This window comes from Peromyscus californicus, unplaced genomic scaffold (assembly GCF_007827085.1).
Source record: "Peromyscus californicus insignis strain IS unplaced genomic scaffold, ASM782708v3 Scaffold_17__1_contigs__length_78620276, whole genome shotgun sequence".
Taxonomy (NCBI): domain Eukaryota; kingdom Metazoa; phylum Chordata; class Mammalia; order Rodentia; family Cricetidae; genus Peromyscus; species Peromyscus californicus.
The window spans coordinates 21,129,138-21,147,473 of NW_026294469.1; the positions used below are offsets into that span (position 1 = coordinate 21,129,138).

The 18,336-nt window shown below is 37.9% G+C and overlaps 1 long non-coding RNA gene across 2 annotated transcripts; it reads right to left on the reverse strand.

Moving 5' to 3' along the window:
• LOC128112620 (uncharacterized) lies at nt 1-7,409 on the reverse strand. Of its 2 annotated transcripts, XR_008219065.1 has the most exons (5): nt 5,068-7,409; nt 3,918-4,145; nt 3,247-3,443; nt 1,303-1,454; nt 1-208 (listed from the first exon to the last, which is right to left on the reverse strand). It is a non-coding gene; the product is annotated as an uncharacterized LOC128112620 (long non-coding RNA). The 2 variants fall into 2 exon arrangements; XR_008219064.1 differs by lacking the exon at nt 5,068-7,409 and having other exon boundaries at nt 3,918-4,867.
• Nucleotides 7,410-18,336: the final 10,927 nt, after the last annotated feature.

The window sequence follows — 18,336 nt, forward strand, 5'->3', positions numbered from 1 at the left end:
CACTCTGAAGATGCTCTTTAATGGGCACAAGAACAATGCAGATGAATCTGGAGTGGTTAGGAAAGCCAGCTCAGCAGTCGGACAGGGAGGGAAAGGGCGCTATCTGCGCTAGTCTCCATGTCTGAAGCCAGAGCTCAAGCTGGCCTCTGCCTATGAAGAGTTGTGAGCTCCAGGCATGTCTTCTCCTCTTCTGTGATTTCAAATTATCCTTCAAAAAAATAGAAAAGAGTGAGCCAGATAATTTCAAATATTTTATGAGCATAAACTGAAATATGCTTTAAAAATGGAGATGTTCATAAAAATCCTCAAAGATAACTTTAAAAACTACTGAAACTATGAAACCATCCTTCAGTGTACAAAACCAATCTTTAAAAAAGAAAGGAGTTTCTTTTTTTTTTTTTTTTGTTTTTTTTTTTTTTTGTTTTTTCGAGACAGGGTTTCTCTGTGTAGCTTTGCGCCTCTCCTGGAACTCACTTGGTAGCCCAGGCTGGCCTCAAACTCACAGAGATCCGCCTGGCTCTGCCTCCCGAGTGCTGGGATTAAAGGCGTGCGCCACCACCGCCCGGCAAGAAAGGAGTTTCTTTTAAAAAGCAAATTCATAATTTTATTTACACGCAACTTGACCATCAAAAAACAAAATAGGCCAGAATCCATGGGGTGAAGATATAATAAATATCATGAACAATTAATGAACAATTTCCTATTTATAAATGACAGTCATTAAAAATAACCGTGATTTTACAACTCTCGCATTAATCCTTGAACTACTAACCAAGTTTTTGCATGCACCATGAAAACTTCTGAGGCATGAGAAACAGATGAAAACTGCCTGGGAGCTGGGCCAAAGTGTACTGACAGGGTTGCCTTAAGTGCTGGAGGCATTGAAGGGGAGTTTGCCTGATGGCTTCCTTCACTTCTTTTAGAGCGAATTTTTGTTGTATCCGTTTCCTAGATTATATTTTTACTATTTTTAAATTTTCATTAAATTATAATTACACCTTTCCTCCCCTTCCTTTTCCTCCATCCAACTCTTCTTGTGTCTTCTCCCCCTTACGTTTTATCTTTCAGAGCAAGAAACTATCCATTAAGAAATAATAGCAGCTACACCTGGTGGCTCCCATCTGTAATTTCAGCATTTAGGAAACAGAAGCAGACAGATCGCCACAAGTTTGAGGTTAGGTAGACTACAGAGTGTTATCCTGCCTTAAAAAAAAAAAAGGAGAAACCAAGAGAGTAAGAAAAAGAAACAATACAGTTTACCTCGGCAGCCCAGCCTTTCTCTCTCTGCTTCCTACACTTTACCTCATTCCAGCAGCTGTGCCTCTGGCCTAGCTGTTCAGTGCCTCCGGCTATAAACTAGAATACCAGGCCAATGTTCTTGTTTTTTTAAGCAGTATTGAAGAGTCTTCCATTCTGAGCAACTAGTTGTTTAAAACTCCAAATCCATTATTCATCTAGAAATAAAAGAATTATAATCAATCACTAAGACATGCATGAACCTAGAATTTACAAAGCATCTGATCAGTATAATTTAAATACAACCTTAACATTTGTTACACTTCTGTGTTACAAACTACTAAAATACTGAGGATATGACCATTTATGGATTTATAGATTTCATTAACTTTTATATTGTAGAGGTCATCTTGTCTGAGAGATACTAAGTGTGCTGAATATCACAAAAACTAAGGCAGAAAGTAAAGCTGTCTAAATTAACTCACATAGTCTTTTTAATAATAAAATATTATTCCTCTTCCCCTTCATAGTGTTTATTTCCATTTTTGCTGATTAATCTCTTTTGCTGGAATCCTTTCTTTCCACAAGTAACCTAAAAACTTCCTAATTTTGTTTACATGTATCCTGCACATAAACCAATGAAGAATTTGCCAGAACTTGCTACGATTAAATGTTCTGTTTTGGTGTTCTGCATGTCTCTGAGCTTTTCATTCCCAACGGTGGGGACACACAAGTGGTACATGCCATTTTTGTCTTCTAAAGCTCATATTTACTAGACAGCATGTAAATGGGACTCAGAATACATAAAATGAATATTCAGCCACAGTATGATAGATATCACATTCATCTGAGGAAAGGCTTGCTGCCTGCTCAGCTCATGGTCTCTCCTCAGCCCTGAAAGGTATGACTTCAGCTCCATGATGTAAAAATCTCATTTTCTTGAACTCGAATCCTCTCTGCCTCTCAGGATCTGCCCTGATACTGTTCCTGAGTAAGAAGGGTGTAAATAGAAATAGATGCCTATAAATATGAGCAGGTCAACAGTCGGAGACAAATCTGGATACATAACCCCAGCCTGGCACTGCATGCCAGTGCAAACTGCACAGCAAATGTCACCTGTGTCACAGTTCACCTTTCCTTTGCTTGGTTCTGCTTCCTGCCTCCTTTCCATCATAGGTAAGTCCTGGTATTTTGCAACCTAGTTCTATTTCAGTATCTAGACATCAGGGACCCCGCTTGGTCCAAAACGCTGATCAGTAAAGATGGTTTATAAGAGCAGGTAAGTTGACACCACATTTCCAAAGGCAAGCTATGAGAGTCTTGCATTTTATGATCTACTCTCTTGAAGCATAATTTTGCCATTTTATTCTATGCACTAACTTTGCAAATTAGAGTCATCTAAAATCATTAAGTCCTACACTTTTAGTGTTCATGTATTGCTTAATTTACTTCAAAAGAATTTCTTTCCAGCTTCATCTTCTGACATTCCCAAGACACAATCACACACCAAATTATGTGTTCCTTGGCTCTTATGCTCTTTCTATCACTCTTCCACAGCTACCCCTGAGCACTAGGTTCAGAAGTTGTGTTGTAGCTGTATCAGCTGGGACTGGTCTCCACAGTGCTGTATTTTGATTGGTTGAGTCTTGATTCTATTACTCATTATAACTAAAAGCTGTGTTTTATAGCACTAAAGCAAAGAACAAGTAAAAAGAAAAAAAGAGGTTGTGTTTCTAGTGACTGTGACATAAGCATAAATATCAAGATATTAGCTTTCTAAACCCATTATTTCTTTATTCTAAACTCATACTTTCTTTTTCATGCTCCCTCTTTAGCCATAATTATCTCCCTTTTAATTTATATTTAACTTTTGTAGCCTGTTGTTTCTGTCTAATAGCCAAAGAGGATTTTTATGAAGGCCTCCCAACGAATGAGAATTCTATGTTACTATTTCTACATAGCTTGGGTAATTGTAACGAACAAATATTGCCAACATTTAGCAAACCATACCAGGAATGATCAGAATTTGCATTAGAGAAGAGAAAACATGGGATGATACATAAGAAAATTGAGGTGCTGTTATCTTTTCTCCACACAAAGGAAATCATAATCTGTGTGTTCCGTGCCGTGTCCCATAGCACCTTCTTGTGCATCTTCTTTCTTCCTATTTTGCTGACATTTTTCTCAAAGTCCAAATCATTGGTTTACTAAATTAAAATATACAAAGAGAGAAAATTAATCTATTATTTTCACCTTTTCCCTGAGCATATGGGTTTATTTTATATTGAAAATAGATTCTTTTATCATACACTATATCTTGATTATAGTTCCCCTCTCTCTGCTCTTCCCAGTTCCTCCCAACCTCCCCTTCCCTCCAGATCCACTTCCTTTCTATCTCTCATCAGAAAAGAACAAGCTTCTGAGAGATAACAACAAAACATGACAAAATAAAATATAATAAAAGGAAGCAAAAACTTTCTTATCAAAGTTGGACACAGCAGCTCAACAGGAAGAGAAGAGTCCCAAGAACAGGCAATAGAGTCAGAGACCCAATTGTTCTCATACTCAGGAGTCCCCATAAAAATACTAAGCTAATAGCCATAATATATACACAGAGAACTTGAGGTAGACCAATGTAGACCCTGTGCTTGCTGCTTCAGTCTCTGTGAGTTCATACGCACCTTGCTTAGTTCATTCAGAGGTCCTTGTTCTCTTGGTGTTCTCCTTCCCCTCTGGCTCTTACAGTCTTTCTGCCTCCTCTTCTGTGGGATTCCCTGAGCTCTGAGGGGAAGGAATTTGAGGGAGACCTCCAAATTAAACTCTTCCCCCAAAATAATGTCTGGCTGTGGGCCTCTGCATCTGTTCCCATCTGCTGCCAAAGGAAGCTTCTCTGATGATAAGGCACTGATCTATGAATATACCAGAATGTCATTAGGAATCATTTTATTGTTTTGCTTTGTGCTTACTTGTTTTAAAGCAGTCACATTTGGTTTTACTTTAGGCCTCTGGGCTGTCTAGGCTCTGATTCTTAGTCACCCAAGCAATGTCAAGTATGGGTTCCTTCTTGTGGAGTGCCACCACTTAAGTCAAACCAAACACTGGTTGGCTACTCCCACAGGTTCTATGCCACCATTGTCCTAGCATATTTTGTGGGCAGGACAGAATGTAGGTCAAAAGTTTGTGCCTGTGTGTACATGTTTCTCTTTCAGTAGTCTGCCGAGTACCTTCCCACATCAAAGAGATCAAACATAGGATAAAGTTTCCATGTAGGTACCATATCGATTTATCCATGTTCAATGAGTTGTGTGGGTGTTGTCCTTAGCAACTGGGCCCACTGTCAGTTTGCAGAGAGCAACCTTTTGTACCCTTTGTCTTAGTATCAGCCTGGGTTGTTTGGGGATTTCTGTGGACTCCCTTGGCCAAAAACTCAAATGAATACAACCCAGTCCCCCCACCTGAAGCCTTGCCTGACAAGAAGTGGCCAGTTGAGACTCTATCCCTCATTACTAGGAGTCCTCATTAGAATTACCCTCATATATTGCAAGAAGTTTCTACCATGCTGGTTTCTACACCATCCCCCAAGTGCCCCCCAAGTCCAGCACTCTCTCCCTCCATCCCATTTTCTTCCACACATGATCCTTAGAACTCCCATCCCCACCCACCCCCAGTCCACTCATAAAATCTATTCTATTTTCCCTTCTCAGGGAGATCCACTCACAACCACCACCACCCCAAGAACTTTCCTCTTTACCTAACCTCTCCGGGCCTATGGTTTGTAGCTTGACTATAATTTAATTAATAACTAATATCCACTTATAAGTGAATACATACCATATTTGTCTTTCTAGGTCTGGGTTAACTCACTCAGAATGATTTTTTCTAGTTCCATCCATTTGCCTACAAATTTCATGATGTCATTTTTCTAACAGCTCCATTGTATAAATGTACCACATACTGTTTATTCTTCTGTTGAGGGACATCTAAGTTGTTTCCAGTTTCTGGCTATTGTGAATGAAGCCACAATGAACATGGTTGAGCAGGTGTCCTTGTGTTGGATGGAATGTCCTTTGGGTATATCCCCAAGAGTGGTATAGCTGAGTCTTGAGGTAGATAGATTCCAAATTCTCTGAGGAATTGCCATATTGATTTCCCTAGTGGATATACAAGTTTGCACTCCCACCAGCAGTGAAGGAGTGTTCCCCTTGCTCCACATCCTCTTCAGCATGAGCTGCCATTCTGACAGGTATAAGATGGAATCTCAAAGTTGTTTTGATTTGCATTTCCCTGATTTGATTTGCTAAGGATGTTGAACATTTCTTTAAGTGTTTCTCAGCCATTTGAGAATCCTCTAGTGAGAATTCTCTGTTTATATCTATACCCCATATTTAAATTAGATTGTTTAGTGTTTTTTGATATCTAGTTTATTGAGTTATTTATATATTTTGGATATTAGCCCTCTGTCAGATGTGGAAAGTTGGTAAAAATCTTTCCCCATTCTGTAGACAACCATTTTGTCTGATGGTGTCCTTTGCCTTACAGAAGCCTTTAGGTTTCATGAGGTCCCATTTATTAATTGTTGATCTTAGTGCCTGTGCTATCAATGTTCTGTTCAGAAAGTTGTCTCCTGTGCCAATGCATTCGAGGCTATTCCCCATTTTCTCTTCTATCAGGTTCAGTGTATCTGGTTTTATGTTGAGGTCTTGATCCACTTGGACTTGAGTTTTGTGCAGGGTAATAGATATGGATCTATTTTCATTCTTCTACAAGCAGACATCCAGTTAGACCAGCATCATTTGTTGAAGATGCTTTCTTTTTTCCATTATATAATTTTGACTTCTTTGTCAAAAATCAAGTGTCCATAGGTGTGTGGATTTATTTCTGGGTCTTTGATTTGATTACATTAATCAACCTGTCTACTTTTAATGCCAATACCATGCAGTTTTTATTACTATTGCTCTGTGGTATAGCTTAAAATCAGGAATGGTGATACCTCCAAAAGCTCTTTTATTGTACAGGATTGTTTTAGCTGTTTTTGTTTTTCCATTTGAAGTTGAGAATTATCCTTTCAAGGTCTGTAAAGAATTTTGTTGGAATAATTTTGATGGTGATTGTGTTGAATCTGTAGATAGCTTTTGGTAAGATGGCCATCTTCTGATATCATCTTCTTCAATTTCTTTCTCTAAAGATTTGCAGTTTTATTATACAAGTCTTTCACTTGCTTGGTTAGAGTTACCCCAAGATACTTTATATTATTTGAGGTTATTGTGAATGATGTTGTTTCCCTAGTTTGTTTCTCAGTCTATTTGTCATTTGTATATATGAAAATTATTAGTTTTTATTAGTCAATTTTGTATCCTGTTACTTGTTGAAAGTGTTTACCAGCTGTAGAAGTTCTGGGTGGAATTTTTAGGATCACTAATGTATACTATCATATCATCTGTAAATAAAGATACTTTTACTTCTTCCTATCCAATTTTTATCCCTTTGATCTCCTTCAATTGTCTTACTGTTCTAGCTAGAACTTTAAATACTATATTGAATAGATACGGAGAGAGTGGACAACCTTGTCTTGTTCCTGATTTTAGTGGAAATGCTTTGAATTTCTCTCCATTTAATCTGATGTTGGCTACAGACTTTTTGTTAATTGCCTTGATTGTGTTTGGGTATATCCTTTGTAGTCCTTATCTCTCCAGTACTATTATCATGAAGGGGTGCTGGATTATGTCAAAGGCCTTTTCAGCATCTAATGAGATAATCATGTAGTTTTTTTTTTCTTTCAGTTTATTTATGTGGTGGATTACATTGACTGATTTTCATATGTTGAAGCATCTCTGCATCTCTGTAATGAAGTATACTTGATCATGATGAATAATCTTTTTGATGTGTTCTTGTATTTGGTTTGCAAGTATTTTATTGAGTATTTTTACATCTATGTTCATGATGGAAGTTGGTCTACAATTCTCTTTTTTGTTTAGTCTTTCTGTGGTTTGGGTATCAGAGTAACTGTGGCCTCATAAAATGAGTTTTTGCAATGTTTCTTCTGTTTCCATTTTGTGGAATAATGTAAGGAATATCGGTGTTAATTTTTCTTTGAAAGTCTGGTAGAATTCCCTACTAAAACTACCTGGCCCTGGGCTTTTTTAGGTTGAGAGAGTTTTTTGGGTTTTTTTTTTTTGGTTTTTTTTTTTTTTTTGGTTTTTCGAGACAGGGTTTCTCTGTGTAGCTTTGCGCCTGTCCTGGAACTCACTTGGTAGTCCAGGCTGGCCTCGAACTCACAGAGATCCACCTGGCTCTGCCTCCCGAGTGCTGGGATTAAAGGCGTGAGCCACCACCGCCCGGCGAGAGAATTTTAATGACTGCTTCTACTTGACTAGGAAGGTCTAGTTAAATTGTTTATCTGATCTTGATGAGAAAATTTATCCATGTCTTTTAGTTTTCCAAATTTATTCATTTCTTTTAGTTTTTCAGCTTGGTGGAGTAGAGTTTTTTAAAGTATGTCCTTACAATTCTCTGGATTTCCTTGGTGTCTGTTGTTATGTCTCCTTTTCATTTCCAATTTTGTTAATTTGGATATTCTCTCTGTGTCTTTTAGTTAGTTTGGATACAGGTTTGTCTATCTTGTAGATTTTCTCAAAGAATCAACTCTTTGTTTTATTGATTCTTTGTATTGTTCTCATTTCTATTTTATTGATTTCAGCCCTCAGTTTGATTGTTTCCTGCCATCTACTGTTCTTGGGCATGCTTGCTTTTTTTTGTTGTTCTAGAGTTTTAAGTGTGCTGTTAAGTTACTAGTATGAGATCTCTCCAATTTTTTTTTATGTAGGCACTCAGTGCTATGAACTTTCCTCTTAGCACTGTTTTCATTGTGTCCCATAAGTTTGGGTATGCTGTGTGTTCATCTTCATTGAATTCTAGAAAGTTTTGATTTCTTTCTTATTTCTGTCTTGACACATTTTTCATTCAATTCAGAGTTGTTCAGTTTCCATGAGTTTGTAAGCTTTCTGTTGGCTCTCTTGTTGTTGAAATCCAGCTGTAATCTGTAGTGGTCTAATAGGATGCAGGGGGTTATTTTAATTTTCTTGTATCTATTGAGACTTACTTTCTGTCCAAGTATGTGGTCGATTTTGGAGAAAGTCCCATGAGATGCTGAGAAGAAGTATATTCTTTTGTGTTTGTGGGAAATGTTCTATAAATATCTGTTAAGTCCATTTGGTTTATAACATCTGTTAGCTCCAGCATTTTTCTGTTTAGTTTTTTTGTTTGTTTGTTTTTGATGACATGATCATTGGTGAGAGTGGGGTATTGAAGTCTCCCACTATAGATTTGTGAGGGTCAATGCATTACTTAAGCTGTAGTAGTGTTTCTTTTACAAATTTGGGTACCCTTGTATTGGGAGCATAGATGTTAAGAATTGAAATGTCATCTTGGTGGATTTTTCTTTTGATGAGTATAAAGTGTCCTTCCCATTTCTTTTGATTAATTTTGGTTTGAAGTCTATTGTGTTACATATTAAAATGGCTGCATCAGCTTACTTCTTAGGTCTATTTGCTGGAAAATCTTTTTCCCATCGTTTACTCTGAGTTAATGTCTATCTCTGATGTTGTTGGTGTGGTTCTTTGATGCAACAGAAGAATGGATCCTGTTTTTTGCATCCACTGTTAGTATGTGTCTTTTTATTGGGAAATTGAGTCCATTGATACTGAGAGATATCGATAACTGATGATTGTTGATTCCTGTTATCTTGTTGCTGCTGCTGCTGCTGCTGCTGCTGCTGCTGCTGCTGCTGCTGCTGCTGGTATGTGTGTTTGTTCCCTTCCCTTCTTTTGGTTTTCCTAGTGTGAGATTATTTATTTTCTGTGTTTTTATGTGTATAGTGATCCTCTTTGGTTTGGATTTTTCCTTTCAGCATCTTCTACAGGGCTGGATTTGTATATAGATATTGTTTACATTTGACTTTATCATGGAATGTCTTATTTTCTCCATCTATGCTGACTGAAAATTTTGCTGAGTATAGTAATCTGGGTTGGCATCTGTGGTCTCTTGGAATCTGCAGTACATCTTTCCAGGCCTTTCAGACTTTTAGAGACTCCATTGAGAAGTAGGGTGTAATTCTGATAGGTACAAGAAGCATATAGAACATCAAATAGATTGGACAGAACAGAAATTCCCCTTGCCACATAATCATCAAAACACTAAACATACAGAATAAAGAAAGAATATTAAAAATGCAAAGGAAAAAGCCAAGTAACATATAAAGACAAATATTGCTTATCTACAAATATTGCTCAAATTTAATTTTGTCATAGAATATCTTACTTTTCTCCATGTATGGTGATTGAAAGTTTTGCTTGATATAGTAGTCTTGCTTGGTATCTGCGGTCTCCTAGATTCTGTGAGATAACTATCCAGGACCTTCTGGCTTTTAGAGTCTCCATTGAGAAGTCGGGTGTAATTCTAATGGGTCTGCCTTTCTTTTCTGGTTTAATCTATTTGGTGTTCTGTATGCTTCTTGTACCATTATAGGCATCTCCTTCTTTCAGTTAGAAATTTTTTTGTGGGGTTAGAGAGATGGTTCAGCAGTTAAGAGAACTGACTGTTCTTCCAGAGGTCCTGAGTTCAATTCCCAGTAACCACATGGTGGCTCACAACCCTCTGTAATGAGATCTGGCACACTCTTCTGGCCTGCAGGCATACATGCAGGCAGAATACTGTATACATAGTATTGTTTATTATCTATACATAATAAACAAATCTAAAAAAAAATCTTATATGATAGATACCATGGTGCTGATACTTCTTCCCATGCTATGGTCCATATTCTATCTAAAATTTACCCTATTTGCTACATCCTGTATTTCTTTCTTTTTCTTTTGAGACAGGGTTTCTCTGTGTAGCCCTGACTGTCCTGGAACTCATTCTGTAGACCAGGCCAACCTCACACTCAGAAATCTGCCTGCCTCTGCCTCCCAAGTGCTGGAATTAAAAATATGTGCCACCACCACCCAGCACACCACATATTTCTAATAATTTTACATATCATCTGGATGACATCTTAATTTATACAGCTTTTGTCTACATGCCAAACTTTTCAAGTATATGTGCCTATAGTATGTGTTCCCCAAGGTCACATGTTGTGACTTTTAATTCTTCTAAGTGAATTAACAATTTCCTGAGATACTGACATGCTTAATATAAAGTGACAGGTTCATGTGTCATCAAGAACCAGATATGGAAATGATCTGTTTGCTGGCCCTTCAAAAGAATCTGTGGTTTGCAGCTTTGTTGTCCTTGTATTTTCAAGATGGTTTTGATGATGGAACTAACATTACTTTAACTCGTAAATGAAACATAAATATCAATAAAAAATGGTGAGTTATGCACAAAGTCCCTACTATGAATCCACTCAGACCTCAATATTTATATCTATACATTTGATACATTGTCAAACAATTTTTATACAATCCTGTTTACATATATTTTGGCAGCAAACTTCAAGCATGTGCACTGGTACATATGTACTTCTCAGAATAGATTTGTTGAATAATTTTATTTTATGCTATTTTAAATCATTTATTTGATATTATAATTTAATTTCTCTCTTCCCTTTCCTATTTTCAAACCCTCCCACAGACCCATCCCCTCTTTCCTTCAAATTCATGGCCTTTCTTTTTTAACTAACTGTTGTTACATGCATATATGTATATACATGCATATTCTTAAACATAACCTGTCCAGTCCATACAATGCTATCTGTCAGAATGTTTTCAGGGATGACTGTCTGGCACTGGGGAAGGCCACCTCTCTTGTTCCCAGCTTTCCTCATTTGCCAACTGTTCTTTCTGTTGGGTTGTGTGGTTTTGGTTTGGGGGGTTGTTGGGTTTTGTTTGTTTTTTGTTTTTGTTTGGTTTTGAGGGTTTGTTATTGAGTTCTTCATATATCAGATGTATAGATAGCAAAGATTTTCTCCTATCCTGTGCTTCCTCCTCACCCCGTTGATTGGTTCTTTCACTGTGCGGAAGGTTTTTAATTGTCATGAAATCCCACTTCTCAAAAATTGACCCTAATTCTTGGGCAAATGGAGTCCTATTCAGGAAGTCTTTGCCTACACTTGTATCAAGTAGATATTGCCTAAGATTTATTCTAGCAGGTCCTGGAAGAAGCCTAAAGGTCGACAGGAGGAAGTGGTCAGAGTAGGCCGAAGCACCAGCTGTGAGACCCAGGACAGATTTGTTGGGTTGAAAAAAAAATTAGAATCAGTCTGTGTGGGGTACTTACCATGGTAAGCCCTGGCACAGGACGTGGGGGCTCTGAATATGGACTGGGAGGTGGAGGCAATGCTAAGAGATCCATGGGTGGATGCAAGAAGCTACTCTATTTTTTTAACCTAACTTTGAAACTGAGATCACTGGTTTTTTAAAAAGTTGGTTCTTTATGTGTATGTAACACTTTGTACTGCCTTAATATAAGAAAACAATGAATCTCAGAGTGAGACTGTTGTGCCTGAATGTGGTTCCCTCTTCTTCTACAAACATGTCAGTGGTGTCGGAAAATGGTATGACAATGAATGCTATCTACTTAATAAAGGTGATTCCCTTTCCAGTACCTCAGAAAAGAGACTTTAGTCAGCTTACAGCCTGAAACTCACAGTCTCCCTCTAGACTGAAATCATGTTTTCACTAATACCTTTGGACGTATGCTATAGAAAACATGTTGTCTTGGACCATCTCCAGGATATGAAAGCCCACAGCAAAGGATAAATTAGCAAGCAAAGATACTTTTTCCAAGTAGCTAAGAATCCTGACTCAATCTCTAAATCTCTAAATTTTTCATTTTTATTTACGTGGCTGTAGTACACATAGCTTTTTATCAACAGTCTAACAAACTTTCAGAAGACTAGTGTCTAAGGAAAGGATACCTGGTCTGCAAAGAGCAATCTCAGAAGTAATGAGAGAGAGAGAGAGAGAGAGAGAGAGAGAGAGAGAGAGAGAGAGAGAGAGAGAGAGAAGTTCTGTACACAAAAATACATGCACAATGTTGGTGACTCCAAGGATATTAAAGGGACTATACTTTATTGACACCCAGCAACTCGGGCTTCCCTACTTTGGGATACTCTCCCAAAGTATATGAGTTTCTCCCTCTAAATGAGAACATAAAAATCCTAACAAAGGACATTCTTCTCTGAGTCTACCATAGCTGACCTCAGAACTCTTCTCTCTCTCTCTCTCTCTCTCTCTTTCTCTCTCTCTCTCTCTCTCTCTCTCTCTCTCTCTCTCTCTCTCTCTCTCTCTCACACACACACACACACACACACACACACACACACACACACACACACACAGAAGAGAGAGATTATCTCTAAAGTTGTCCTCCAAAGCCACTGTAAAGAGCAGTAGCCCAAAATAGTTGCTCCCTAACCCTGGCTTTGCACTGAAGACAGCATGATTGGAGTGGATGGACCACAAAAGCTACTGCTTTGAGAAAGAAATAAGATAATTTTCCAGAGTTAAGCACAACTAAGTCCAAGTGAGACAAGAAGAAAAATGTTTGAGCAAAAGAAGGTTACCTGAAGAGTTTTCATTTCCTGTACCTGAAGAAATTCCAGGAGTCATGGCTGCAACATCTTCCCCTGCATGAGGGACGACTCACCATCTGGTCCCTGTAAAAAGATCCCTGTGATGGGAGGCACCCAGGCAGTGGGACCAGATCTTGTGCTCATTGCATGAGTTGGCTGTTTGAAACCTGGGGCCTATGCAGGATTGTTCGGCTCGGCCTGGGAGGAGGGGACTAGACCTACCTGGACTGAGTCTACCAGGTTGACCTCAGTCTGTGGGGAAGGCTTTGCCCTGGAGGAGATGGGAATGGGGGGGGGGGGGGTTGGGGGGAAGGTGAGGGGGACGGGAGGGGGGAGAACAAGGGAATCCGTGGCTGATATGTAGAACTGAATTGTATTGCAAAATAAATTAATAAAAAAAAAAAAAAGGAAAAAAAAAAAAAAAAAGATCCCTGTGTCGGGCGGTGGTGGCGCACGCCTTTCATCCCAGTTACTCAGGAAGCAGAGGCAGGCGGATCTCTGTGAGTTCAAGGCCAGCCTGGGCTACAGAGAGAGAACCAGGATAGGCACCAAAACTATACAGGGAAATCCTGTCTCAAAAAAACAAACAAACAAAAAAGATCCCTGAAATCACTTTCAAACTAGAAGAGTACATCTTCTGTAGAACATATAATATTCAACGTGTTCAACACAGTTTCACTTCCCTTTTAGTATTATGCTAGAGATCAGATATATATATATATATATATATATATATATATATATATATATATATATATCACAACACTATATATATGTATTATGTATATATAATTTAATAGTGTGATTAACAGGCTGTGGTCCAAATAGTACAAAAATGGCTGTCTCTTGGAAAGTCCAAGGATCCAATAGTTGTTCAGTTCACAAGGCTGGATGTCTCAGGTCATGTTTAGTACACACTGAAATCCCAAAGAAAAAGGCTTTTTTTTTTTTTTTTTTTTGGTCTTTCGAGACAGGGTTTCTCTGTGTAGCTTTGTGCCTTTCCTGGAACTCACTTGGTAGTCCAGGCTGGCCTCGAACTCACAGAGATCCGCCTGGCTCTGCCTCCCGAGTGCTGGGATTAAAGGCGTGCGCCACCATCGCCCGGCGAAAAAGGCTTTAATGCCAGTGAAGAAGTGAACTTGCTAGCAAGAGTGTGAGTAATCGAGCAAAGAGTAAGTGCCTCCTTCTTCCAGGCACATTATATGGGCTGCCACCAGAAGGTGTGGCCCAGATTTAAGGTGGGTTTTCCCACCTCAAATGATCTGGATTTAGGGTGAGTCTTCCTACTTCAACAGATCCAATCCAGAAAATTCCCTCACAGGTGTACCAAGCAGCTTGGGTTTTAACTCCAGATGTAATCAAGTTGACAACCAAGAGTAGCCATCTCAAAAGACTGTCATTGGGAATGCTGCAAGCTTCGACTCTGAATGCAGTTACTAACAAAAGCAAAAGAGGGGCTTTGTGCACAAAATAGCAATCAGAACACATTTGAAAATGTTTAAAAGATAATATTAAATGATGGTAAATGTGCGTTTTTAGGTTGTAATTTGTTTACATGTTTTAGGTCTTGCAAGCATGCATAGCTCCTTTGCTCAGACAAAATACTTCATGCAGTGGGTTCAACTAGCGTACGATAGCACCCAAACTTGTGTATAATTATGAAAATCAGCATAATCTCTTCTCTTTTTGTATTTTTCAAAAATATTTAATATTCTAAAGTGTATATATAATGTTAGAAACAACTTACTTATGTGTTCAAATGAACAAGTACTTTTCATATATTTGGAAATTCAGCTCTCTGTGAATGCTACCACTAAGAAAGGTAAAGGCATGGAAAGTAGGGTATAATCAATGTCCTTAATGGATTCATGATCTCCTTCTCATAATTAAACAACACAAAAGAAGATGGTAGAAATCAATTTCAGAGTGCAGATCTTCAGCTATGGGGAAATAACTCTATCCTGACATGGCAAATTAATTACCTACAGTTGTTCCTGAAATCCAATATGAAACACACCTAACACAGAAAAGAGAAAGTTGAACAGGATATATTCATCATCCAAATTCAGGACTGGCCTAAGCATGAGGAGAAAAAAAACTCATGTTAAAGGTCATCACTATAATAGAAGTATGTGACATGCTAAATTACATCCAAATGTTTATAAAAATAATGGATTCTAACTATAGGACACACTGATTTCTTTTTCTTATCAGTTATTTTCTTCTCCTCCTCCTTTTTCTGTCTTCTGTAGGTAGTGTTGCTGACAATATCATGTGAAATTTCCTTCTTTCCTCAGGAAATATAGTGTAATCCATAGGCCTTTTAAAAACTATTCTTTAAACACCATTCAACAGCAATTTATAATCACATTTTTTTCTAACATCAAAGAGTAAGAATAAATAACATTTATCTAACTTAAACATTCAGAACCAATATTAATTTTTAAAAATCATTTTAAAAACCACACTGAAGAGGGTATATTTAAGTATTAAGGAATGAAACAGTTTTTTGTTTGCTTGTTTTTGCTGTCATTGAGAACAAATAGGTTTTAGCATCCTAGAATATCCTTTTCCTCCTGATGAGAAGGCTAGGTAAGATTGTAGTTACTTATTGTCACATGCCTATTATGTGCAGCATCAGGACCCCTCAATTCACCAAACCTACGGTTTCGGTCATTGACACTGAATTTTTATGGAAGATGGTGTACAAAGAACAGTAACTTCTAGATCAATGCATGAAGTTAGTCTGTAGGTGTGGTAGCCACGTAAATTGCATTGACTTCTCCTCTGTGGGAAACTTCAAGAATATATAAGGGCCTCCTTCTATAACTTGAAGGACTTAAAGATAAAACTCAGTGTTTCCCATAGCAAGAATTCTGCTTCAAATCTACCACCTCAATTCCTGTCTGAGCTGCCAGCTTGCTTCTTTGTCCTACAAATTTTGAACTTGCAGCTTGTCGGCCAGTGCAATCACATAAGTAAATGCCTTAAAAGTCAATCTGATAAGACAGGAGCTCCCCTGCTCAAAGTTCTCTGCGTGAAAACCTCTCATACTTTTCCACACTCCAGGATTCTTGGCAACTACATGGAAGAAGTCCTTCCTGATGGCCAAGAAGCAAGGATGCGGTACCTTACTGAGCATCTGTGGACTTAACTATGCTCTCAATTCTATTGCCTTTATCCAAGAAATAGTGTCAATAGTTCGGTTGGTAGATCTTTGAATATATCATATTAAACATCAACTAAGACAATATGCTTCCTTATCACTAGGTGAGTTTCAGAGTATTTCCCTAGCCCTCATGATGATGTATAAGTTACATTTTCTTATTGTTTATATTTTACCGATCTCAAAGCTTAATCCTGACCTTCCTTTGATAAAAATCAAAGCCTTTTTTCTAAATTTAAAAAATCTCCTAATGTCTGCCATCTAGTAGTTATTTTCATATTCTTGTGTGTTATATGTGAGTAATCTTCAGAGTATTGAATAAAATAAAATCATGTTTACATTTTGGTGCACTCTTGTGTGAATAACTAGTATAAGATACATCATTTGGAAAAACAGTTATTTTCTCTCAGCAGAGTAGAAAAGACATAATGTTAAAATGAATGGTAAATGAAATTCACAGTTTGGTATACAAGTAAAAGAATGATCATGTTAAAAAGGAGCATCTGGAAAAATTGTGAGTAATAAATCCATTCCCTTTTTTGCAGTTTATGTTTGCTTCTTGTAAATCAGTTAATTACTGATCAGTTTGATTAATCATGAACTTGATATTATATCTTTAAGACCCCAGCACATTCTGATTATTATCTGTGATGAAAAAATGTATACAGTCTACTCAATGTTTAATGAACGTTGCATTGAGGATACTGTGTTAAGAGTTTCAAATGTATTATTTCATTTAACAATTCAGCATAAATCCATTCCCCTCTCTCCTGGTAGAATTTATACTAACACAAAGGCTCGATCATTCTTGCAGGATCATCAAACACAGAATAAATTCAGTCTGGGTATTTGGGACCCAAACCATAAAATTACGATGCTTAAGCTATAAATCAACTCTGTAAAGAAAAACAAAACAACAAATGAGGGAAATAAGGTAACACACAATGCAATCCCAAAAGCTGAAATTCAGACATTCAATATTATACAGCCAAGAAAAAATATGTCTATGAAGTAAATACGTATTAGTTACTTTTTTGTTGTTATGATGAAGCACAACAACTTATAGAAAAGACAACTTATAGGGGGGAAAAAGGAGATTTTTTTTTGAGCTTATGGTTCCAAAGCAATAAGATTCCATTATGGGAGTTTGTAGGTGAGTGCAGGCATAAGAGCAAAGAGTAAGTTGAGAGTCCACATCCTCAAATGCAAGCAAGAAGAAGGGAGATCAAACTAGAAACAGGGTGAGGTTACAGACTCTCAGAGCCCACTCCTAATGAAATCTTTCCTCCATCAAGGCCGCACCTCCTAAGCCTTCTCAGACAATGCCACCAACTGAGAACCAGGTGTTCAAATACCAGACTCTATGGGGGACATCTCTCATTTAAACACATCGACACAATCTGTTCTCCACTAAATTTAATAATGATAATAATAATAATAATAATAATAATAATAATAATAATAATAATGGTGCCAAAGCCCACCTAACAAAACCCAATACCAAATATGAGAAGCCTTCTTTTGAGCTATTGTTCAGGGCTATCCAGGGGACTCCAAAAGCCTATTGCTGCTGCCTTTAGTGGCCCCCAGAGGTGGGAGGTAAATCTCTATTAGTGAAGACAGTAAGCACTTCAGAAATAAGTCCCAGAAACCCCTTATCTGGAACTGACCTGAATGCTAGTCCCTGAGGACTAGCTTTCACGGTACCAGAAGGCACGATGCAAGCTTCCAAAGGAGGAAGGCAACCAACAGTCCTACCCAGCTATGATGCCTATGAGCCACACCAATAACCATCATGGAAAGATAACCCTAAGGTTTCAGTAGTGGCATGCATACAAACCTAGCTAGCTACTCGGTACTAGTGAAGTCATGGTTATTGGAGGAGAATCTACAGCCACTAGTTTTTTTTTTTTCTTGTTTTTTTTTCTTTTAAAGATTTATTTGTTATGCATACAGTCCTCTGCCTGCATGTATGCCTGCAGGCCAGAAGAGGGCACCAGATCTCATTACAGATGGTTGTGAGCCACCATGTGGTTGCTGGGAATTGAACTCAGGACTTTTGGAAGAGTAGCCAGTGATCTTAACCTCTGAGCCATCTCTCCAGTCCCTACAGCCACTAATTTACTAAACCAGAACAATTCCTACCAACAATCTATTTTTAAAAAATTGCCTTTATACACACAGGTAAGCATAGTCTTCACCTCTCATCGAGGAAACTTCTCTTTGCAAGAGACAGATATCACTACAGAAAATCACAACCAATCAAAATACAAGTTGTGGAGCCCAGTCCTGATGGATCCATCTACAAAGCACTCCCACACCTATGGCTCAGGGAACACTGTGGAAGTGGGGGCAGAAAGAT